The following is a 26,456-nucleotide window of genomic DNA, read 5'->3' as shown; positions in this document are numbered from 1 at the left end:
CCCGGATCTGGCCCACACTATGCGCTTACACCCGGCCCAGATACCGCAATGAATGACGGCCCCTTGATGGCCCAGATCTGGTTTGCCAGAGGTGGCCCACACATGGACCAGCACAAAGCCAGATGCAGACATGTTGGTGGCCCTGTTCTGGCCCAGAACAGTTTCAGCTCGGGCACCAAATGTCAGCCTATGTGTACCTTAATCAAGTCATGTAATACCTGCTTAATATTAATTTAATATTCATTGAAATATTAAGTTACTTCATCATTCAAGTAAAGTTGCTCTACCTTATTTTTTTTGTTTTCTACTCCGAAATGTCCATGCAAATAGTTAAAACACTTTCTTTAGTATTAGTACAGTACCTTGTTTTACTTATGTCAGGGGAAATAAAAAGCAACCGCATTTCACAATTCAACATTTTAATAAATGTTAAATAATAGTAATCATCATCACTTTATTAATCCCCATGGGGAAATTGCCTTTTACAGTACATCTCCCTCAACTTGCTCTTTGTAAGTAAGTTGTCAATGAAGGACAGCCACTCATGGCTGCACCCAGGGAGCTAGGAGTTAAGGGCCTTGCTCAAGAACCCACAGACATGTAGAGGCTGGGTTTGAACTGATGACCTTGTAATTACAGGCGCACAGGATTAGCCCACTGAGCCACACAGAACACATGACCCCAGTTGGTTGACTACAAGAATTTTTATAAATAAATTACAAATATCAACTAGAACACAGAACACAGAAACACAGAAAGCATACAATAGGTATTTTAGACATCCAGAAATTGTGCAAATGTTGCAAAAGCAGTCAAGTAGAAAACAATTTGAATAGTGGAATGTAATCATGTGCATTATATGTGTGTATGATCAGCAGGGTTTAAATATGAGTACAGTCAATCTATTTCAATACATCTATATTGTACAGCACAATTCTATATACAGTACTATACACTATATACAATATCTATACAGTATCTAAGTAGTTTTGCATTTGTAAAATGCAACTAGAAAAGCCCTTGTCTCATGCTGTCTTGCCATGCTTCCCCGAAGATAATACTTGTCAAATTGGAACGTGTGTCATCTGTTCATGTAATTTAGCTGTGAAGCTTAATGAAAAATGGCGGGACCACAATTCGCATCAGTTAGCATAGCACCGCGCTAGCAGACCATAGCTGCTCTGGGTAAAATTGTTCTAAAACATGTTACACAGCAAATGTGCCAGTGTTAAATTAACACTGCATGGTGTTTAATGGGCCCACATCATTCAGTGTTACCTATAATACCTTACAATGTGCAGTGTGTTCTTTTTACAGTATTAATATTTATTAACTCATATAGTCTTCAATTGACAACCTAGACTGTTAAGTCAATAAGTTGCCACCTCTTCCTAGATTGCAAGCCCATATGGGTGGCACACAAGTACAAAATGGGTGGCCCATGTCTGCCCCATTTTAATATGCACTCATTTGGGCATTCAGCTGCTGTGTTTTACTAACCCACCATAATAAGAACGACTTAGACCAACATTGCCTTTTCTCATTTAAGCCTGTGTATGACAGTTTTTCTTTTATCTGATTGAGAAAGAATTGCTTTAAGTTCATCTGTGAACCATCTGTGATATAAATGTGAATGAAAGTATGGCACCTGCCACCCAACAGAGATTATGAAGCTTGCCTGTGTCAGACAGCCTAACGAAATTATTTAACAGGGCTGAGAAAAGGTGAGAGCTATGTTAATGGTTGGAGTGCATTTCTGCTAAAGCAGATAGAATGGGTGGTGGCCTTATTGCTTTTAGACCACAACGTGGGATGGATGAACAAATCAAATCATTTTGCTCATTTAATATTCAGATATTAAGCTTAATTTTTAGAAACCCACCACGATTGAGGATGGTATGGCACTGATACTAGTCTTAAACACTTTATTATTAGCTTTGCATGGTAGTTGGTCTGAGTAGTGTATTTGTTTTGTAATCTTCTCAATTGTAGTGGTGTATATGGTCTGGGTACTTCTCCTAGAGAGCCCAGGCATAGAAAAGGAACAAAAAATTGGTTTCCATAGCATTTTCCTCCCAGCAAGAGTCTAAATCATCTCATCTAGTCATTGGCAAGCACATAAGAGCCATTTCTGTGGTTTTTGTTCTCTTGCCCTATTCATCACAATCGCGGTGGATTCAAAAAAATCAAGTCAAAAACAGTATTGTGTCATACTATGCAAATATACATCCAGCACCATTGGTCTACAGTGGAGTGGGTGGTACCAGGAGCTGCAAAGAAAAGGGTATCATAACTGTCCTAACACCTTTCCGCATATATTAATCATCCAAGGACAGGACTGGCAATCAAATGCAGCCCCACCCCAATAAAATATATACCACTCTAGAGACATGTCCTGTACGTCTCCAAAAATGTTTCCTTTGACCTGACACCAACATACTATAAAACCACCAGGACCGCAGTGCTTTAATCTTCAAGATCAGTCAGAACTGAGCCAACAACACTTCAACATAAGACAAGAAAAAGCTGTAAGGTCCTTTTTGGTCAGAGTCTTTCTCATGATGGTGGGTAAATCTGGGGTGGCTCTTCTGATCCTTATGACTTCTTGTGTACATATTAAAATGGGGCTGATATGTGGAGCTGGTGACTTAACAGTCTAGGTTGTCAATTGAACACTATATGAGTTAATAAATATTAACACTGTAAAAACAACACTCACTGCACACTGTAAAGTATTATAGGCAACACTGAATGGTGTGGGTCCATATAAACACCATGCAGTGTTAATTTAACACTGGCACATTTGCTGTGTAACATGTTTTAGAACAATTTTACCCAGAGCAGCTATGGTCTGCTAGCGCGGTGCTATGCTAACTGATGCGAATTGTGGTCCCGCCATTTTTCATTAAGCTTCACAGCTAAATTACTTGAACAGATGACACACGTTCCAATTTGAAAAGTATTATCTTCGGGGAAGCATGGCAAGACAGCATGAGACAAGGGGTTTTCTAGTTGCATTTTACAAATGCAATACTACTTAGATACTGTATAGATATTGTATATAGTGTATAGTACTGTATATAGTATTGTGCTGTACAATATAGATGTATTGAAATAGATTGACTGTACTCATATTTAAACCCTGCTGATCATACACACATATAATGCACACGATTACATTCCACTGTTCAAATTGTTTTCTACTTGACTGGTTTTGCAACATTTGCACAATTTTTGGATGTCTAAAATACCTATTGTATGCTTTCTGTGTTTAGAGTTGATATTTGTAATTTATTTATAAAAATTCTTGTAGTCAAGCAACTGGGGTCATGTGTTCTGTGTGGCTCAGTGGGCTAATCCTGTGCGCCTGTAATCACAAGGTCACCAGTTCAAACCCAGCCTCAGCATGTCTGTGGGTCCTTGAGCAAGGCCCTTAACCCCCAGCTCCCTGGGTGCAGCCATGAGTGGCTGTCCTTCATGGGCAACTTACTTGCAAAGAGCAAGTTGAGGGAGATGTAAAAGGCAATTTCCCCATGGGGATTAATGAAGTGATGACGATTACTATTACAGTATTTAACATTTATTAAAATGTTGAATTGTGAAATGCCGTTGTTTTTTATTTCCCCTGACTTAAATAAAACAAGATACTAATACTAAAGAAAGTGTTTTAACTATTTGCATGGACAATTCTGAGTAGAAAACAAAAAAATTAAGGTAGAGCAACTTGAAGTAACTTCATGTTTCAATGAATATTGAATTAATATTAAGTAGGTATTACATGACCTGATTAAGGTACACATAGGCTGACATTTGGTGCCCGAGCTGAAACTGTTCTGGGCCAGAACAGGGCCACCAACATGTCTACATCTGGCTTTGTGCTGGTCCATGTGTGGGCCACCTCTGGCAAACCAGATCTGGGCCAGCAAGGGGCCGTCATTCATTGCGGTATCTGGGCCGGGTGTAAGCGCATAGTGTGGGCTCAAAATGCAAAACCCAATGTACCTATCTCTTTTAGTTTATATACTATTACATTGGAAGCTAGATTAAACATTTTATAAATTTGTAATCCTACAGGGTGAAGACTTTCCGATAAGTTTGGGTGCTTTGTTTCAATATGCCGCTTTAGTTTTGATGGTTTTAGAGCCCCGTTTGAAGTGTTAATCCACACTGTGCCTTGGGCTTACAGCGCTGGCTTAAAGCAATGCATTCTGCTCCTGATGCAATGCATCATGGTTAGATTTAAACGTGGTGCTGGCGGCCCTATACGGATCAGTGGCCAGTCTCGATTTTCAAACTGCGAAATATTGCGCTGATGAAAAGAAGCCTTACCAAGCATTTCTCTGTCCTCCGTCTCCCTGCTCTCCTGTGCCTTGCCAGTTTACCTTGTATAAGATCCTTACCTTTTGTGCCTTCCCTCAGTCCAGCTCCCGATCCTGACCTACCGGTCCTGCTGAGCCCGGTTCCTCCTGTCCTCCTCCCCGCTTGTTCTCCTGTCCTGTGTTCACTCGTCGGACGGATCTCTTGGCTGTCGACCCTCGCTTACGGACCACGACCACGATTATCGCCTGCTGTTCCTTGATCTGTCTGCCTGATCGCCACCCTGGGAGAAGCTCCCTCACCTCGCACAGCCGCTCCGATTTACTTTTGCTTGAGCGTCGACTTAGACGAGTTACAAGCCGGCGACTTAGACCAGTTTTACTGTAGAATAAATGCCCAGATAGCAAAATCTTTCTGGCCCAGATGTTAACCTGATGCGGCAACCGAGAGCGGTCCGCTCAGTCGCCATCATTCCATGCGGTATGTGGGCCAGATGATCATGCGTGCTGTGGGCCACATCCGGGCCAGAAAGATTTTGCTATCTGGGTGGTGTCTAGTCCAAATGAGGCTGAAGCTGAAACAACCATCAGAGTGGCTCGTGACAGGCTGACAAGGCCTGTTCGATAGTACTTTTCTTTCAGTATTTTAATTTTTCTGTATTTTTTTTATTTAACGTGTGCATTTTATATTTTGTTTGTTTTTTTAAATAAAAACTCTTAACGAACACCTTTGTATTTTTTATATATTATAAATAAAATATATTAGTATTAATACGTGTTCAACACTAAAGCAAACGTAGAAATAATTATTGGCAATCGTAGGATAATAAGAGGGTCGGGGAATCATCGCGTAGGATAATAAGAGGGTCGGGGAATCATCGCGTAGGATAGTAAGAGGGTCGGGATATTTTCGCGTAGGATAATAAGAGGGTCGGGGAATCATCGCGGAGTTTCACTTAGATGTAGCGTTTTCATCGCTGTTGAGACGGAAAATGTCGTGATCGCATCGCCTGGACGGAGCTGTGTCAACGCCGCTAAGCAGTGCCAATGTGCAAAAGCCGGAAATGCTACTATAGATGTCGACCTTTCAAGAATTAACGTATCAGCGACGTAGCACACACCGACATACTTGTGCTGACTAGGTCACTTAATTGTCACACTGACTATCTCTAACGATTATAAAGCAGCATTTTGAAAACCGCTTTAAAAAAATAACGGGTAAAACAATTACGTTGGCTTCTGGCCAAACGAAATTTGTATTTCCCCCTACCTTGTTGGCCCTTCAGTTCTACTGAAGACCCATATCAGGTCCTTTTTTTCCTTTGGATGATGTTTTTTTTTCCTAATGGGATAATCTCTAATCCCAGCAAGCATTATGTGTATTCTACCTCTACATGGGATAATCTCTAATCACAGGATCTGTGATGTGTATTCTGACTGTTCCTGGGGTAATCCCACAACCAGCAGTGAATATTCCATCTGTTCATAGGATAATCAGAATCAGAACTTACTTTACTGCCATTATGTACCAACATACCAGAATTGTTTGTGGTCCAATGCCAAACATGAAGTACATAATATTAAAGGAGAAACACTTCACAGAATACTATGTATAAAAATAGGAATTCAACAAAGCACACAAACATGTACGGAAGACCAGTACGATCATACAAATGATAGAATGAAAGAGATCTTATGACAACAATGAACATAGAAGAGGAGAATTATCCCTGGCTGAATGGATTGCATGTGACTGACGGGATTACTGAAGTACTAGGTGAGTTTATTTATCCCTTCTGTTCCTCTTCTGATCAACATTCTTCATTTATTAAATCAGCATTCACATAGTGCTATATTTACATCAAAGTGAAGTGCTGCTTTCTAAATTCCATTTTTAAAATGAATCCTGGGTCCAGATTATGGAGAAGTGCCTACTGGGAATTGCATTACAGAAATTGCATTACAGAAATTGCATTACTGGCTCCATCCTACCTAAAAGACCTCATCACACCCCGCACTGCACCACGATCTCACCGATCCTCCAGCACTGCTCGACTGGTCCCACCACCCCTCAAGGCACAAGGAAGACACACCTCCCGGCTCTTCTCTGTTCTGGCACCAAGTTGGTGGAATGAACTCCCCCTAGATGTCCGAACAGCTGAGTCACTGCATGTCTTCAAAAGACGACTTAAAACACACCTTTTCCAGAAATACCTGAATTAGCACTTCTGGCATTATACTTTCATTACTTAAAAAAATAATAATAATAATAAAAAAAAAGCACTTTTCCAACAGAGTATTAGATCGATGGTACTCATAGCCTTGGTTTTTATTGAGCTAGTATCGGGAAAAATTCATTGTGGAGTCTTAAAGCACTTATGTAAGTCGCTCTGGCTAAGGGCGTCTGCCAAATGATGTAAATGTAAATGTAAATGATGGCAAAATCATAATTTTATTACTTCTACTAATAGTGAATGGCTCGCAGTGTTAATCACTAGCAAATGCACTACACAACCATTCTATGTTCTTTTAGCTGCCCCTTGTGGTGAAAACTCCCGCTGATTAAAAGATGATAACATTAGCTTTGGCTTGGCTCAGCAAGCAGTTAGGAGAAGCGGTGTCTGTACATAGCCTACAGTGTGTGAGATGGACTTCCATTCTGTCTCCAGTGTCCCCATGCTTCTTGGAGTTCAGACAGAGTAGGACACCTGAGTGAGGTGTCGTGGTTGTGTTGGGCTCTGCTCTGGCAGGAGGTCATCTGAGCATGGGAAGGAAGAGCACAAAAGGACAGGGCTCTACAGCAGGCAGGTGGCCCAGTGCATACTGGGTGTATATAGCTGGGTCACCTTCCTTCAGTGTGGCCGGTGAATAAAATCCCTGAAAACTGAGCTTTACCTTCATTCAATGAGAATCACCTTTTAAAATATATTTGTCTATAGTCCAAATGAAATGTTGAGAGGGGGGCTCCTTTAATGTAATGTAATGTAAAGTGCAAGAACTGGTGTTGCGCTAGCTGTCCGAATTGTAGAGCATAAGCAGAAAGGGAGACAGGATTCCTGAAGAAGTTCCATCCATCCCAAAATCTACAACTACCTTCAGCAAATAGCTTGAACACAGTCATAATGTCTAAAAGCCTTAATTACACTCATTATAATCAACCCCAGGTTCTCAGGGAATAGAATTGTTTATGACAAACAAAACATGAAGATCAACCAGTGAAATTTGAAATAATAATAAAAAAAAACACACACACACATTTGAATTCATATCTTTGTGGGGACTTTCATGTCATTTCTACAGGAAGTTTTTTGATTGCAGTCATGGATTTTTATAAAACTTAGTTTCCCCTTGTGGGGACTGAAAAAGTGGTCTGCACAATGTCAAAATAACAGGTTTTACATTGCTATACAAAAACACACCGATGAATGCTTTAAAGTATCACACAGAATCAAGGAGTCAATTTGAAGACACAGATGCAGCAGCCACAGATTTCCACATGTGCTCCATCAACAACTTGAGATACTGCTGTTCCTACGGTAAGATGATGTTCAACATCAAAAAAATGTGGACTGTCTGCGAGGGAGCTCAGAGGAACAAAAACATGGACCGGCTGCGGCATCATTACCGCGAAGATCATTACCGGGCGCACACACGCCCACACACACAAGTCAATTTAGAGACACAAATATACCTAAGTACACCTCTTTCAATCTTTGGAGTAAAACAGAGGATCCAGAGAAAATTCATATAACACTAGGAGAACATGCAAACCTCACACACAGAGCAAAAGTGATCTTTGACTCCCAGCCCCCAAAGGTGTGATGTAACTTATGTGTCCTGAGCCTCTGCGCCGTCCAAACCCGAAAAATCACCCAACCATCAGTCTGTTTGTCCTGGGCAGAGTCACCTGGGGCCTGTGCCAAGCAGCACAGGGCACAAGGCTGGGGTACATCCTGGGCAGGATGCTAGTCCATCACAGGTCATATACACACACAGTCATACACTATGGGAAATTGTAGAAGCACCAATTAGCCTAAACAATGTCTGCAGGAAAACATTCATGCATACACCGAGCAGCAGGGGCATTGCTAGAGATTGTGGGCCCCATGAAGGCATATCATATTGGGCCCTCCAGTCCAGACTAATCCAGCTATTCTCCCAATTTTTTAGGCCGCCTGTCATTCAGGGGCCCTTGGAATCATCGTAACTTTCCCCCGCCATTACGGCACCCCTGCCAAGCAGTGATGAGATTCAAAGCCCCAAACCCATCGGTGACAGACAACAGGGCCACCAGCTAAGCCTCCATGACACCCTACTTTCAAGTCAATACATATTTAAAAGTGTTGAAGTTTAAATGACCGTGTGATAATTTCAATTATATTATATTGGGGTCAAAATGTCCCCATATTACTTTCATCATATTAACACAATTCATGTTTAATTGAAGTTACTGAAAACTATCAGCATTAAAGGATGTCAAACAAGCTTTTAAGTAATAACGTGGATTGTATTGGTAGGATAAGGGATAACACACACACGCACACACACAGGCATTTTTTTTCTAAACACACAGGTATTTTTTTTTAAATAATGATTTAATATTATTTTTTAAACCAATCAGCATACCCTGTACTGGTATAAACAATAAAATGACAGATGCCTTATATGGAGGGCCCTGTGTGATGTCAAAACAGAACAGAATTCCGGAACTGGCCAGTGATGTCATCGAAGGAAGATTTTCCTATATAAGAAGCAATTGCACCTTCACATTTCATTCTTAGAGACTCTCTCGAAGGAAGCACTGGTGAAAGAGAATCTAAGCTATATCATTTGCATAATTTCAGTATGGGTTTAAGTTGCACAAAGGTGCAGGGCCCTAAACAAAAAAATGTTCAGGGCCCAAAAAAGCAGCCCACTTGAGGAGGCTAGCTCAGACCTGTCAAAAAATGACAGACAGCAGGAGAGCAGCCCACTTGAGGAGGCTAGCTCAGACCTGTCAAAAAATGTCGGACAGCAGGAGAGCAGCCCACTTGAGGAGGCTAGCTCAGACCTGTCAAAAAATGACAGACAGCAGGAGAGCAGCCCTCTGGACGAGGCTAGCTCAGAAAAGATAGACAGACAGCAGCTTCGATGCAGAATAATCAGAAGCCGACTGGGCAGGGGCACCCAGTCAGACCGGGCAGGGGCACCCAGGCTGAGGTCTAAACTGGACTGGAGAAAAACGAAATCACAAAGTGATTTGGGGAAGGCTCCCGAGCAGCAGAAAAGGCGCATGAGGCAATTCAACAGAAGACGACCTTTCCCAAATGGCACAAAGTCGGACACCGAACTGGTTAGACCGACCAGTCCGAAACAATTGTAAACTGGACCTGGAGGACAGGTCAGCCAATACAGCAGCCTCATGTATGTTAATGAGTGCCATGAAAACAAAAATAAAGTGTACTGCTGACTTACATGCCGAGTGGTCAGCGAGTTTTATTCCTCCTATTATCATTTACTTTAGCCCAAACATACAGGTCAGACTTTCAGATATGCAGCCTTTAAAAAAAAAAAAAACAGAATCACTAAAATTATTGTATTGTACATATAACACAAAACTCAGTTTGCTAGAGAAATTCTGATTAGGGGATTCAAATTTTATTACGGGGGGTGATACAGAGGTTTCCACTCCAAATGCACAGAAATGGGTGCTGAGGTCATACAGGCCTTTGCTTCTATTTTGTCTTAAGGCAAGATTCCCACCAAGTTACACACTAACAAAATGAGATAACGTTTCTGTGGCTTCGGGTGGACCGAGGCATCGCGGGAGCAGAAACACACACAGAAGCTCGCTTACTGGGGAGAGCGCGCTCTTTATTATCGGTCATGGAAAGGAACACATCAGACACCCAACGAGCACCGAATCTATTACATATAGGAAATACAAGGTTGTCAGATGCCGAACTGTAGGATGCACACATGGTGGGAGATTTACGTAAGCTAACTCACACGAGGATCGGACCGGGTACACACAGGACTCGGGTAAACACACGAGCAACAATAAGGAAATGTAACCATTAACATTAATAATAACAATACAGCAAGGGCTATTTACAACTGCACGCGGGGCATGCTGGGACACGCGTCCAGCCGGTGCTACACTGCCCCCTCCTCAGACGTACAGGTGTTCCGGGCAATTCGGTTTCCCCTGTCTATCAGGAAATAATGTTTCCCCTAATATTAAAGCAAAGAGGTATGTGAAATGTCTGAAAATCACTCGGGTACATTATTACATGTGAATACTGTATTGTTATTAGTACCGAGGCCCAGAGTTTCTGTATACCTGTTTTAACAATATCCTGGATGTCAGGAAATAATGTTTCTCCTAATATTTAGGCAAATATGTATGTGAGATGTCTGAAAATCACTCAGGTACATTATTACATACGAATACAGTAGATCGTCACGCATAATATAGTCTTATAAGCAATACTATACCGTTTTCATCAAGAAATATCTCTATCCAGCGAATTAAATACTTTCATTTATTATCTGTAAAAACAAAAAACATGTGATGTTTTAAAATATATGGCTTGATTACCTCAAGAGCTTCGTAAAAAGGCATGAAAACAACAGCGAAACCGTGTACTAATCAGCGCGCGACAGGGGAAACTGAATTGCCCAGAACACCGGCGCTGGACCTTCTTCCCAGCACAGCTTCCAGGGGTGACCATGCCCAGCGACTCCCACAGCCAGGCTCCCTTCTCCGGGGACACACAGCGCATGGGGCTGCTGGAGACTTCCGGCAGTGCGGCCTCCTCCTAGCCCCGTAATGCCGTCTCCGCTGCCTCGGCTAGCCACCCCTGGCGGTCGCGCTACTTCTCCCAGCTGGTCAACTCACCGCTGAGCTGCTCCAGCTCCTGCTCCTCCGCAGGTTTCAGCAGCCGCTCACGGTCACGATGGTCCCGCTCCTGCTGCTTGTCAAGTCCGCGGCGCTCTGCAGCCAGCCGGGCCTCCCAGCTGCAGCACGTCTCCTCCCGCTCCAACAGAGCAGCCCCCGCCCGCTGCGGATTCTCCTCACTGACGAGCAGGGAGCTCTTGACGGCCGGTGAGTGGCAGGAGCGTCTTCAGGGCGCGCTGCGCGGGTCCGATGCGTCCTGGATCAGGGTTCCCACAATTCTGGCACAACCGACTGGCTAAGCTGTTTCTAGCGCCGAGGTGGTTAAAATGGTACGGTCCACATTAGCGGTGTCTGAAATTGTTTTACATAGAAATTTTCCTACAAGGTGAAGTTAGCTTTTGTTTTTTTCTTTACAGCAAAAGAAAAGTTTTAAGACCCCCCAAACTGCTATTTTTGTCTCTTTGGGGGGGTCTGGGTCTTGACGGGGGTTACTGTACCCCCCAGTTCCCCCCGTAATTCGAACCATGTGTCTATGCTGCTGAAATGAGCATTGCATATTGCGAGTTGGACCGAAATCATCTTAGTGAAGTTTAGTTTGGTATTTGTAAAGCTGGCCTATCCAGTCATGCAAAAGGTTAAACTTAATTAACTATATGCAGTGGTGTAAAATTCAGCTTTCTTACTTTTGATATGAATTAACTTACTTTAATTAATTAAGCTACATATCACCCATCCATGTTTCCTAGCATTTACAGCACTGGAATGAAAATGATGCAAAATTTAATTAAAACACTGAACAGCTGTTGCCATCCCACCAACAGGGGGCTGGGCTGCCCTTCATCATATCAAGCAATGCAGTGTGAGGCTTCCTATGCATCTTGCTCCCTCCCTCTCCGCCTTGGCTTTGTTCAGCCATCTTACTTTGTGTTTCTGTGCCTATGTGCTTTGCTTGTTTCAACTGGTTTTAGGATCTAAACTGGTTAAAGACCATGGAGTGGCTGGTTAAGGAGGCTCACCAAAGCCTACACTGTCTGTAGTCTACACTGCCTACCCCTCACCCAACAAATCGTCAGTCTCATGACACCAGGCAGATAACATAAGAACATAAGAACTATACAAACGAGAGGAGGCCATTCGGCCCATCGAGCTCGCTTGGGGAGAACTTAACTAATAGCTCAGAGTTGTTAAAATCTTATCTAGCTCTGATTTAAAGGAACCCAAGGATTCAGCTTGCACTATGTTATCAGGAAGACTATTCCATACTCTGACTACACGCTGTGTAAAGAAGTGCTTCCTTAAATCCAGTTTGAAATGTTCTCCCGCTAATTTCCACCTATGGTACTGGAGTGTTAATACCAGAACATCCCGACTCCGGAACAGTCTGTACCCCCAGGCCAACAGAAGGATCAACTACTGCCACCCTCTGCCAGCTGTGCCCCCACCCCAGGCACTATGGTAATGGTCACCCAGCTCACTGCACTCTGCACCTTACATGCAGTTGCACCTGCTTTTTATACTGGACTGATAAGTACCAGTCACTTCATGCTGCAGTTTCTTCTTCCCTACGGTCCTCATATGCATGTATATTGTCATGTATAGGTTAAGTTTTCTGGACTGATAAGCAGCAGCCACTTTGCACTGCACATTCCGATTCCATACCCATATCTATAGTTTACATTGTTATGTATAGTTCCTGTATGTATGCATGTCTGTTTTACATTGGTAACTACATATATTTCTTTATTCCATAAATTCTACAGAATAGTGGAATACCTGCATGGATTTAAATTCCCCGCTGCATTCCACTGTGCGTTTCTGTTTATCAGTGCCGTCCTTCCATGCACACGGACTCTGCCACGGGCATGTGCACACGTACGCCACACACTTACACACATCACGTACTTCACATACTCGCGTATCACATCTGCCATTTCCTACCTGCTTCACACCCCCATCAAGATTATCCATTGTTTGTTGCAGTTTCTGTTAAGCAAATATATGCTTTTTTATTAAACCAATCGCTGTTTTGTGTTCATTCAGGTAGGACAGAAGCCAGCATACTATCCAAAGAAGCCCCACAGCCTTCAGGTATATTTATGTTCATTGTTGAACTACTTATCTGATGGGATTTGGTGGGATATGAGACTGATTAAATTACCAGTATCACCCAGCATCAACACATCCCAGTTTGCTGTTTTGACCACTCTAAATCATGCATAAGATGTTGCTTGTTGGCCATAACTGATTACAGAAGCATCATATACTTTGATGTGAACTAATGTGCAGCCAAACTGTTTTCCAGCAAGCTCACAGAATACTTTTTATTGCATAATTATTTTTATATTTGTTTTGAAGAATAAAATATAGTTATTAAGGAACTGTGTGTGGTTTATCTGTTAAACTGACCACTGAACTTTAACATAAACAGAGGAAACATCACATAATGCTATAATCACAATTAACACAAATGCTTCGTCAAGAACCCCTGGGTTACATCAAAAGCGACTGTCTCTGTGAGTGAGTGGAGTCTTTGGCTCTGTAGCCCTTCGTGATGGTGTCTGTATCTCATGTCCTGCTGTTCCCTTGCACGCTGCTCTTCCAGTGTAGGTATTGAGGCACTGAGGTTGTCTGTCAGGTGGCTGAGGTGAGTAGAGTTGCACCACCTCTTCCAGTAGCTGCACCAGGACCCTCCCCGGTAGAGCTCAGCCTGGCAAATGGTCAGTATTAGGGTGTACTCACACTTGGCCCGGTTGCCTTATATCATGCCTGAGCATGATATAAGGCTTCAGGTGTTTCATTCAGACCCATTGCCAAAAGTGTATAAAATCAAGCACCTAGCCATGCAGTTGGGTTTACAATCATTTGTGAAAGAATGGGTCGTTCTGAAGATCTCAGTGAATTCTAGCCTGGTATTGTCATTGGATACCACCTTTGCAAAATGTCAGTTTGTGAAATTCCTTTCCTGCTATATATTCCACAGCCAACTGTACGTGGTATTATTGCAAAGTGTAGGTGTTTAGGAACAGAATCCCAGCGACAAAGTGTCAGGCCACGTGAAGTAACAGAATGCTAAGGTGCATAGTGCATACAAATTGCTAATGGTTTGTCGACTCAATAACTTTCTCTGGCATTAACTCCTGCACAAAAACTGTGTACTGGGAGATTCTTGGAATGGGCTTCCATGGCCTTGCAAGCTTCACATCACCAGACACGATGCCAAGCATCGGATGGTGTGGCGTAAAGCACACCACCACTGGGCTCTGGAGCAGTGGAAATGTGTTCTGCGGAGTGACCAAATCGTGCTTCTCTGTCTGGCAGTCAGATGGACAAGTCTGGGTTTGGCAGATGCCATGAGAACGTTACCTGCCTGATTGCATTGTGTCACCTGTAAAGTTTGGTGGACGAAGGATAATGGTATGGGTAGGGTACCATATTTGGTGAGATGAAAAAGAGGACGTGTCCGGGGATGTTTTTCACGTTCACTGGCCAATCAGACAGCACTTCTTTTATAATAAGTGTTCCCTAATCATCTTGTAAAACTAAAATTCACGTCCGGTGAAGGCAGACACAGAAAATATTAGTATATGTATATGGAAAGTATGTTTTTTTCAACAAAAGTTACAAAATGTTAAAAAAGCAAAACTTTTTTAAACCTAAAGCAAATGATGCAATTCACTATAATTTTTGGAAGTTGACTTCAGTCAATCATTCTTATGAGCCAAGTAGGCCTGTATACACTGAATTTGACATGATATATTCTATCCTAATAAATATTAAAACAAAGTCTTAAGGGAATAAACAGGGGATTAGTTTTAAAGAAGCAAAAAAATATGTAATAATAAAATAAATTCACATATAGAGTGAAGTGCCCAGAATTTGGAAGAGTTTATGGCCGAGGTGGGAGGGGTCGGCGATGATCTCGCCAGGTCGCCTTTTTGTTCTTGGGGCAGGTAGTGAATCACTGAGGTTGAGGCTGCAGCCAATGAGCTTCTCTGCTGCTTGGACGATGCCCTGCAGCCTCCGGATGTCTTATATAAAATATTTAATATTAATTGTTGTGTCTATCATTAAGAAAACAGCGATACTGAATGGGCAGTCTTAAGTTCACCACTACATTTTAACACCACGTTCCAGATCTACAATAACATAACCTGAATGTATTATTTTACAAACGACCATTTCAACAGGGTGGCGCGGTGGTTAGTGCTACTGCCTCACAGCAAGCAGGTCCTGGGTTTGGTCCTGGGTCCTATCTGTGTAGAGTTTGCACGCTGTTTGTGTGGGTTTTCACTGGGGGCTCCAATTTCCTCTCACGGTCAAAAAATGTGCAGGATAGGTTAATTGATTAGTCTAAATTGGCCCTGTAGTGTGTGGGCGACTGCCCAGGGTTGGTCCCTGTCTGTGCTCATTGTTCCTGGGATAGGCTCCCTATGACCCTGGTTGGGATTAAGTGGTTTCAGAAGATGGATGGATGGACAACCATTCTGTTGAATATATTTCATTATTCTAATTTCAGTTCCAAAAATGACTTGACCTTAAGAAGAACAGTGTTCTTTACTTTTTAATCATTTTCCCACTTTTTGCTGCTGTTCTCTTTCAAGACGAAGGGAATAATGATAAACTGAGGTAAGCCTTCAGCAGCATTTACCTGGTCACACTGTAATGGTGTCACGTCGAGGGCAAGGACAGAGGCGAAGACAGGCATGGAGGAAAACCAAAAGGGGCTTTATTAAAGAAAACTACACTACAGGAAGGGCAAAGGAAACAGACAACAAGGGGTCCAAACAGGGTAGGGAGGATCAGGCAAGAACACTAGACACAGGACACACTGGGGAGCACATGCAGGCAGCAACATCAATGACTGGACTGAGGATCGCAGGACTGAAGGACACTTTTTACAGGGCATGTGAGGGAGCAGATGGGACAGCGGGGAAGACAGCAGGCTATACGTACACTAAGATGGGAGACACAGTGGAAGAGGGCAGGACAAGACACCAGATGGGCACTGCTGCGGGACAAGGGTGCAGAGACCGAACACCATTAGGGGACGAGACAGACAAGGGAAGGCAGGGGCAGCACCAGGACAGGGCACTCTGGGGGCAAGGCGGGACACCACTAGGAGAACTGGGGCCAGACTAGGGACAACCAGGATGATAGCAGGTACATCACACAGCAGGACAGGTCCACAGATGAGTGATAACACAGGACAAGAAACATTTCGTGTGGGTTACAGGAGCTGGGGAAGACAAGACAGGCCTTTAACGGGACCATACAGAGGACACAAGCGGGGCAAGGAACTATATGGACTGCAGACCCGACAGGACAAGACCACGCAGGAGTAAGGAAATGGATCACGATCGGGTAAGAGAGAACTAGGACCAGGACGAAAACACAACAGAACACCATAGAGACACACTGGGTACACAGCAGGGCAAACATGATGCGCAGACAGGGGCACCACATTAACATGAACCAAACACGGGCAAGAAACCAGAAAAGACAGGGAACGCAGGGCACAACTGACACACAGACCAACACAGGGTGGACAGCTGAAGGACAGACAGACAAGGGAGAGCCATGGGCCCAGGAGGAGTCAAGGTAGGATAGGGCACTGGGGCAGGAACTGAGGCAGGGCAAGTAAACAAACATGGGGGCGCTACAGGGTGAACTGGAAATGGGCTTTGGGAGAACAAAGGTGGGAGACGACCTTGGGGCAAAAACTTCACTGAGGCAGGAGGGGACAGGACTGAGCTAGGGGGTCTGCTGGTCCCCAGAAAGCAGGGCATTGACCCTGGGACACGAGCCCCTGCTGGGTCTTGGGAGGCCAGAAGGGCCAGATCGAGCCAAGGGGAAGGCAGGGTTGGGGCCGAGAGGCACTGTGGGCATTACCAGGAATGTAAGGCTGGGGGGCGCTGTCAGGACCACAGGACAGGGAGGGGGCCGTCGTTGGGACCACAAGGCGGGAGGGGCACCGTCGGTACTGCAAGCCTGGGACCTGCGGGTGAAGGGGAACCTGCAGGGCAAGGACATGGACGGGGGCAGGAACAGGAACCAGAGGGGCCTGTAGGGCAGGAGGGCCCAGAGAAGCCGGAGCAGTGGCCACGGATGGTGGCTTTTCCCAAGGACAGTGGGCTGGAGACGTCTTGGACCTGGAGTGAAGACAGAAACAGAGGAAGAGAACAAGCAGAGTGTGTGGGGGGAACAAGACTGCAAGACAAGTTAAAGTTTATGGGAACACAGCTGATCTGTACAACATGCCCTTAATGAGGGATACGGTGCTTAATAAATAAACAATAAATAAAACACAAATACATAACAGGGCTAATCATCTTTATGTGTGTGCAGTTTAAACAATGAAATCAAAGTAACTTACCTGGAGATTTTAGTAATTCTGGAATTCTGAAAAATAATACTTTAAAGAGCAGTTTAAAAATCTACTTAGAAATATACATTATTCTCTTAATAAACGTTAAACATTATTATGAAACATTCCACATATACATCTCAAAATTTATCACAATTTATCATTAATTCATTATCTTTGATACTCTTTCAATTATTTAATGTTCCCCAAATAGCAGCAGCAGAACCACAACTTCATCTTCTTCGTATTTTAGCTCTTCTCTGTGTCAAGAGCTCTACAAGCTCAACTTTAATATTAATTTCCCACCACTTCTACTTCTTCTATCTCTACCTGACCCACATCTATCTCTACACCGCCAGTCTCCTCCTGACCTCCTTCTCTATTTATAATCTCAACTAGTACATCACTTACTATTATTTCCAACATGGTTACATCACTCACCATGCCCGCACCCTCAATAATTACCTCCCCTACTTCTACCCCCACAATCTCAACATTTACATCCCCAGATTTTACTTCTGCAAGCCCAAACTCACACACTTGGACTTGCACAGCCTCCACCTTCACATTTCCTTTCATATCCTCTGCCTTCAGGTAAATTTCCCCCCCCCTCCACCTTAACCACCTTCACATTCACCCCCACCTCACCTTGCTTCCCCTTGCTTCCATTTTGCATTTTATTAATGCCTACATTCAGGTCTGCGGCCTCCACCTGTACACTGGAGGTCACCCCCACATGTTTCTCCCTCTCTGCCACCTCCACCTTTTCCCCACTAATCGCACCCTTTACCTCACCTATCCCCTGAGTGCTCCTATTCTTCCTGACCTTCTTCTTTTTCTTAAGTCTTCGATACGCTATAACATCGCCATGTTACCGAACCTAGCAAAAGGTTAATCTTACTTCAGGAACATGGGACATTTAAAAAGTAAACGTATAGGCGATCTTTTCAGAATATCATCTTCAGAGGAAATGCATTATCACAGGCCGGATGAGTATAACCAATCATATCAGCCATAAGTCTTATTGTTTTTAAGTTTAACACAAATATTTTCTCTTACCATTTAAATATAAACAATCATATTAAGAATAATGGCCACAGCATCTACAGTTTAAACTATTAATTATAAATATATTTCAACGATATTGTGCCGCAATATTTGCATGTACAATATCAGGACATAAAATCAAATATAAAATTAAATATGCTAACAAAACATAATCTGAAAAAATAGCAAGAAACATATGAAGAGAAGCTGCTCACCTCTGCGCCATCTCTCTGTCAGAATGTTTGTGTTTAACCTGCAATGATTTTGTTTCTATGGAAACCACCGAGATATTTAATTGGTCGAAAAGTATGAAGCGATGTACTGACATTATGTTCAACGAATGAAAACAAGAATTAATTGTCAGGGAGGGACAAATTTGAAGCTGGTCCAATCAGAAGTAGTCTCTTTAGATTGTGCTTACTGTAGCTGGGCGTGATTGGATATCTATCCGCCTTTCAAGCCCCCAAATCATGTATCTACTTGTCAATAGGTAACCACGCAGCTCTGTCTATAAAGTCTGTCTGTAATTTTCTTATGACATTATGTTTTTGCTAGGCAGCATTACGGTAATGCGTAATACCGCTGTATTGGGGGTGTACCGCCGCTGTATTTCCATAGCTGGTTGACGCAATTAGCATTTTAGCAACATTGGTAGGGCGACGTCAACTCTCAACGAATTTCATAGGCAACATCTACAATTCAGGAACTAGTAGGTCTTCAGATAGTTGTTTACGCTTTTGAGAAAGAAGACTATAGTTCTTGTTATTCAAATTCAGTATCCTGGTGTTTTTAATTTCGAAGATATGTCATATACAAGTTTTTTGAGAGACAAAATTTTGGTTTGATTTCTATTTTATTTTATGTTAAATAAAGTTCATTTAAAACCATTTTACAATTAGTGCAGTGTTTCCTTTAGAATTAGTGCAGTGTCCTTAAAAACTGCATGTTCAAATGTTCAAACCTAAGGCCATGCCATAATAACTGCTTTGCAGATATTTCATTTAGGAATCTATAGAGGATATAGGTAAGCCAGTCTGTGTATGTGTGTTTGGGTGGGTGGTAATGTATATATTATGTTGTGGGGACCAAATGTCCCCACAGTGTTATAAAAACATGTTATTTTGACTTTGTAGGGACATGTTTTTGGTGCCCAAATGAAAAAACTCAATTTTATAGAATTCTGTGAATGCAATCAAAGGAATTGTCAAAGTCTTGTATTTTGTTTGCTTACTTACTGTTACTTCTTGGTTACTACTGTAGGGATTAAGGATTAAGGTTGCCATAGTTAGGATTGGGGTTATGCCCATACAAATGAATGGAGAATCCCCACAAATATTCAGATACACTACCCTACATGTTATGGCCTCGGGTGCCCAGAGCGCAGACAAACCAGCAGGAATCCAGGGATCAGGAATACGGGGTTTAATGGTAGCACGAAGCACGCAACGATATGACATTACATCAATGACCGGACTGGGGAAACAAACGGAAACGCGGACTAAATACAATGGACTAATGACAGTAACCAGAAACAGCTGATAAACACGGGGATTCCACATGGGGTTAATGAGGGGGCGTGGCACACAAGGGGAGCGGACGATCTGGGCATGACATACATAGTGCCCTACGTTTACTTTGTCTGTACTATGAGTACGGTCTTTGCACCTTATCTGTTTGGCAGTATATGTCGGTCATTCCTGTTATTCAGTGACTTTTCTGTCCTCATGGTTTACTTATATTTTCTCTGACATGAGTCACATATTTAAAGCAAATATATATTTAGGTCTTCGTTATCACGTAAACAGAGACAATACGTATTAAAAATGTAAAAACTTTTATTGATATATGCATTAAGGCTGCCATGATTAGTGGGCATAGTCGATGACATGTTCTTCTTCAATATCACTACGCAATTATTGAAGTAGCTATTCTCTAAAGCCCTGCAGTGACATGTAGTTTGTTATGCTGTGTTTGTATGAAATGCCTTTTTATATATCATTATTGTTTCAGTTTATGCTGTAGCCATTTGTGCATGAATCTCCTTGCGTCAGAGGAAGTTGGGAGTGGGGTGTGACCTTTATGAAGCAGAATGAGACGAGATGAGTTGTAAAATAAATGGTTACGCTAACTGCAGTGAGACCTCTCTCATGCGGCCCTGCTCAATCTGTGTAGTCATACAGTACCATGGCAGTCAGTTAAACAGGGAGGTTTATCTGCAGTGTTGGATTGTCTCCTGGGAACCTGTACAGCCAGTGCTTGGAGTGTGATGTAGGACACGAAATCAGGACCGCCCACTTTTTACTCATTTTAATCTTAAAATATGGACAGTGTGAATTGGAACTTTGCCATTTTGCTCATATCACTTCCTCTGCCAGCACTTGCAGGATGGGCTTCCCCTTTCATTCTGGTTCCTCCCAAGGTTTCTTCCTTCTAGGGAGTTTTTCCTTGCCACTGGTTTGCTCTCTGTGGGCTTTGGGCAGGGATAAGGTAAAGTGCTTTGAGACAATGTAATGTTGTGAAAATGCGCGACACAAGTAATATTGAATTGAAATGAATCACACCAGCTTGTCTCAGCTGACAGCAGCTCTTACTTATCTGATAAGGGGGGGGGGGGGGTATCACATACCTTCTGGTCAACGTCAAAAGAAATTTATATATAAAATAATGTATTGCATATTGCTATAACACTCAGTAAATGGGACCTATTATGCTTTTCCCTTTCTATTAGTGTGTTACATGGCTTCAACTGCATGTAAACGGTCTGCAAAGTCTTTAGATGCAAAGTACATAGCAAAGGGAGTAACTCTCAGCACAGAAACCACTCATCTCTCATCTGCCTAAAACACCTCATTGGAATTCCAGCCCTTACTTCCGTAACATGATGAGGTCACCTCATAACACAATCCTTATTGTCTGCCTACCTGCAAGGATCTGTCTGCAGACTGAAAGACAGGGGAATGAAGGGTAAACCGACCAATCAAACCACACTGGACTCATTGGGGGTGGGATTAGACAGAGGGTGAATAGACATGTGCATTATGAGAAAACAATATGTGCTTTTCGAACACTGAAGCATGCATACTCTATTCTAGTTGATCATAGATATAAAATTATAAACTGAAAGTGAGCATAATAATGCCCTTCAAGCAACAGTAGGCTGCTGTCCATGGTGCTGAAAACCTGGATTGGCAAATTTTACATGAATTTTTTTCACCTACGTTAACTGTAACCCTCTTATTTTGTTGGCAGTGATGCTCTGTGAAGTCATACAGAGGTGGGTATAGAAAGGATTACAGTGAGTAATAGGTGATTTAGATGAACTTTTTTTACATTTGACAACCAAAAGGCTTTGGACAATCAGTTCAACTTTGGACTATAGCACCTCCAAAAAGTTTCTCTGTCTCTCTTGCTAGTTATTTCTCTTTACCCCCCAGTCAAGGAGGAATCAAATGCAGAAGCACATTGTACAGTAGGAGATGTAAGGTGCAACACACATTAAAAGCTCTTTTTGTGTGAACATTATAAAACAGATTAATACATATTAAGCAGTTTGAAACTTTACATTCAGACCTACATCAGTCAGAAAAAGCAGGCGATGACCAGCCCAACCAGCAGCTCCATCCCTGATTGTACAGAATCGCTTGTCAGGGTAACTACTGAAGCCATGACTAAACTAATTTCCCTCTCTGCCTTCAGCTTCACCAGCTAGATTAAACTAATCATTGAGGAGGAAAATACAGTCAAGCCTCACAGTGAAGCCATAAAACACACTTGGGTTAAATGTATTACACTTTTTTCCAATCATTTTGACGCGTGTATCAATACCATGTCCACTTTTTCCAAACACTTAACACATGCACCATAAAATTGGACTATGTGAGCTAAACTATGTACACTGTAATCCCGAATAAGTTGGCAAAACTCAAAATATTTGAGGTATGACTCAAATTTTTTAAGTTATGAAATTTCCAATTTTAAGTAAGCAGAAAATATCTAGTTTTGAGTTTGTTGTACTCATACAAAATAATTTGTTCTTACTTAAAATACCCAAGTTACCCTGTTTATACATTTTGAGATCAATTAACTTATTTTTTTTAATATCTCCCAAAATTCACTTGTTCACTTTTTTTAAGTGTACTTATATATTTAAGTTAACTCAACATGAAAATGTAACTTAAAGCTGTTTAACAATGTTCTTATACTTGACTGCAAGTCCCCATGGGGAAACTGCCTTTTATGTCTCCCTCAACTCGCTCTTTGTAAGTAAGTTGCCCATGAAGGGCCGCCACTCATGGCTGTGCCCAGGAAGCTGGGGGTTAAGGGCCTTGCTCAAGGACCCACAGACATGCTGAGACTGGATTTGAACCAGTGACCTTGTGATTATTGGCACACAGGCTTAACCCACTGAGCCACACAGAACACATGGACCCTGTCGCTTGAGTACAAGAATTTTTATAAATAAATTACAAATATCAACTCTAAACACAGAAAGCATACAATAGGTATTTTAGACATCCAGAAATTGTGCAAATGTTGCAAAAGTAGTCAAGTAGAAAACAATTTGAATAGTGGAATATAATCGTGTGCATTATATGTTTGTATGATCAGCAGGGTTTAAATATGAGTACAGTCAATCAATTTCAGTACATCTATATTGTACAGCACAATACTATATACAGTACTATATGCTATATACAATATCTATACCAGGGATGGGCAAACTACGGCCCGGGGGCCGTATGCGGCCCGTTAAGCTTTTTAATCCGGCCCCCCGAATTAGAATCAATTATAATGGTAAACCTTGTTAATGTTTTACTTTCCCTGCAATTGTGGCGTTTCTCGATAGATGGGACACTCTGATACACTGACCTTTGTTGAGGCGCTGTCTTATGCTGCATTGAAGTGGTGTCGGAAGATCCGTCTTGCTGAGTTGTTTTTCCCCAGTGGGAAAGTGATTTTTACGATCATTCCGACACCATATGAACGCATCATTACTGAGCATTTTCCCTCTTTGACAGCTCAACCTGTGACGCCTGGCTCGTTTTTTTCCGAAATTGGGATTCCCTCAGGCAGTTCAGTCGGTGGGTCTAAAGACAAACCGCTGTTTGCGGCTACCTGCCACCGGCTTGCCTCTGCCGCCATGCTTCTAAGCTGCTGCAGGTTTAAACGAACCTCCTCTGCCAGGAAGGCGTCCTTCGTCGTATGAGCAGCGAGTGCACATGCTGCGGGGTCCTCCCGAATCTCGGGCTGCTGGATACAGTACCCAGCCTCAGCAATTAAAGCGCTGTATTCAGCTTCGGTGAACTGAAGCGCCTTCTTCCGGAGGTGTAATCATATTTACGTGGATTTACGTGTTACATGTCATTTCTGTTAAGGTGCGCACATAAGTGGTGTGCAGGTGCACTGCCTTCTCAATATAAACAATGCGCACTAGATATACACTCACCTAAAGGATTATTAGGAACACCTGTTCAATTTCTCATTAATGCAATTATCTAATCAACCAATCACATGGCAGTTGCTTCAATGCATTTAGGGGTGTGGTCCTGGTCAAGACAATCTCCTGAACTCCAAAATGAATGTCAGAATGGGAAAGAAAGGTGATTTAAGCAATTTTGAGCGTGGCATGGTTGTTGGTGCCAGACGGGCCGGTCTGAGTATTTCACAATCTGCTCAGTTACTGGGATTTTCACGCACAACCATTTCTAGGGTTTACAAAGAATGGTGTGCAAAGGGAAAAACATCCAGTATGCGGCAGTCCTGTGGGCGAAAATGCCTTGTTGATGCTAGAGGTCAGAGGAGAATGGGCCGACTGATTCAAGCTGATAGAAGAGCAACTTTGACTGAAATAACCACTCGTTACAACCGAGGTATGCAGCAAAGCATTTGTGAAGCCACAACACGCACAACCTTGAGGCGGATGGGCTACAACAGCAGAAGACCCCACCGGGTACCACTCATCTCCACTACAAATAGGAAAAAGAGGCTACAATTTGCACGAGCTCACCAAAATTGGACAGTTGAAGACTGGAAAAATGTTGGCTGGTCTGATGAGTCTCGATTTCTGTTGAGACATTCAAATGGTAGAGTCAGAATTTGGCGTAAACAGAATGAGAACATGGTTCCATCATGCCTTGTTACCACTGTGCAGGCTGCTGGTGGTGGTGTAATGGTGTGGGGGATGTTTTCTTGGCACACTTTAGGCCCCTTAGTGCCAATTGGGCATCGTTTAAATGCCACGGCCTACCTGAGCATTGTTTCTGACCATATCCATCCCTTTATGACCACCATGTACCCATCCTCTGATGGCTACTTCCAGCAGGATAATGCACCATGTCACAAAGCTCGAATCACTTCAAATTGGTTTCTTGAACAAGACAATGAGTTCACTGTACTAAAATAGCCCCCACAGTCACCAGATCTCAACCCAATAGAGCATCTTTGGGATGTGGTGGAACGGGAGCTCCGTGCCCTGGATGTGCATCCCACAAATCTCCATCAACTGCAAGATGCTATCCTATCAATATGGGCCAACATTTCTAAAGAATGCTTTCAGCACGTTGTTGAAGCAATGCCACGTAGAATTAAGGCAGTTCTGAAGGTGAAAGGTGAGTGTATATAACATGGCCACATACTGGCATGCTGTCACTGTTCCGATGATCTGCATATCCAACCATTTTTGAAATGTTCAGGAGGAGAGTGATGATAATGTCCTGAAGGATATCAAAACTTTAAATGCTTCAAAATGGTAACTGTTAGTAATTTTAAAAAAGCTGTATTTTGTCAATTGAATTTTCAGTGTTTTAAGAGTCATTTCAATAAAGAAATACTGTGGGACTTGGAAGAGATATTTTGTTGTGATGCTTTTGTTAATTTTCTATTGAAATTAAAGCACGTTTTCTACATATCCCATGTTATTTTTTCTCTTATGAGGTGAATTACCAAAACACTCCATCCATCTGCTCCTGGTCCGGCCCTTCTGTCAAATTTTAGAACCCTCTGCGGCCCACGAGTCAAAAAGTTTGCGCACCCCTGATCTATACAGTATCTAAGTAGTATTGCATTTGTAAAATGCAACTAGAAAACCCCTTGTCTCATGCTGTCTTGCCATGCTTCCCCGAAGATAATACTTGTTACAGTTCGCATCAGTTAGCATAGCACTGCGCTAGCAGACCATAGCTGCTCTGGGTAAAATTGTTCTAAAATACATTACACAGCAAATGTGCCAGTGTTAAATTAACACTGCATACTGTTTATATTGGCCCACAGCATTCAGTGTTACCTATAATACTTTACAGTGTGCAGTAAGTTTTGTTTTTACAGTGTTAATATTTATTAATTCATATACTGTTCAGTTGACAACCTAGACTGTTAAGTCACCAGCTCCACATATTAGCCCCATTTTAATATGCACACAAGAAGTCATAAGGATCAGAAGAGCCACCCCAGATTCACCCACCATAATGAGAAAGACTCTGACCAAAAAAGACCAGCTTTTTCTTGTCTTATGTTTAAGTGTCAGTTCTGACTGATCTTGAAGATTAAAGTTGGTCCTTGTGGTTTTCCACTGATTTGTGGTTTTATATATGTTGGTATCTGGTCAAAGAAAGTTTCGTGGAGACGTACAGGACATGTCTCTAGAGTGATATGTATTTTAATGGGGTGGGGGTGCATTTGATTGCTAGTCCTGCCCTTGGATGATTAATATATGCGGAAAGGTGTTAGGACAGTTGTGATACCCTTTTCTTTGCAGCTCCTGGTACCGCCCACTCCACTGTCGACCAATGGTACTGGATGTATATTTGCATAGCATGACACGGTACTGTTTTTGACTTAATAGATTTTTTTT

At 42.5% G+C, this 26,456-nt stretch overlaps 1 protein-coding gene and 1 long non-coding RNA gene across 3 annotated transcripts in view; both read right to left on the bottom strand.

Moving 5' to 3' along the window:
* The window catches only part of LOC140582417 (uncharacterized), a 94,831-nt gene that overhangs the window by 5,080 nt on the left and 63,295 nt on the right, over window positions 1-26,456 (bottom strand). The window lies entirely within an intron of this gene.
* Window positions 4,006-11,700, bottom strand: LOC140582424 (uncharacterized). 2 transcript variants are annotated; one of them, XR_011985393.1, is made up of 2 exons: window positions 11,197-11,700; window positions 4,006-6,458 (listed from the first exon to the last, which is right to left on the bottom strand). It is a non-coding gene; the product is annotated as an uncharacterized lncRNA (long non-coding RNA). The 2 variants fall into 2 exon arrangements; XR_011985392.1 differs by lacking the exon at window positions 11,197-11,700 and adding an exon at window positions 6,953-11,164.

The sequence above is a fragment of the Paramormyrops kingsleyae genome, chromosome 24 (assembly GCF_048594095.1).
Source record: "Paramormyrops kingsleyae isolate MSU_618 chromosome 24, PKINGS_0.4, whole genome shotgun sequence".
Lineage (NCBI taxonomy): Eukaryota > Metazoa > Chordata > Actinopteri > Osteoglossiformes > Mormyridae > Paramormyrops > Paramormyrops kingsleyae.
Note: the sequence above shows the minus strand (reverse complement) of the source record. Positions and strands in the feature narration are given on the sequence as shown.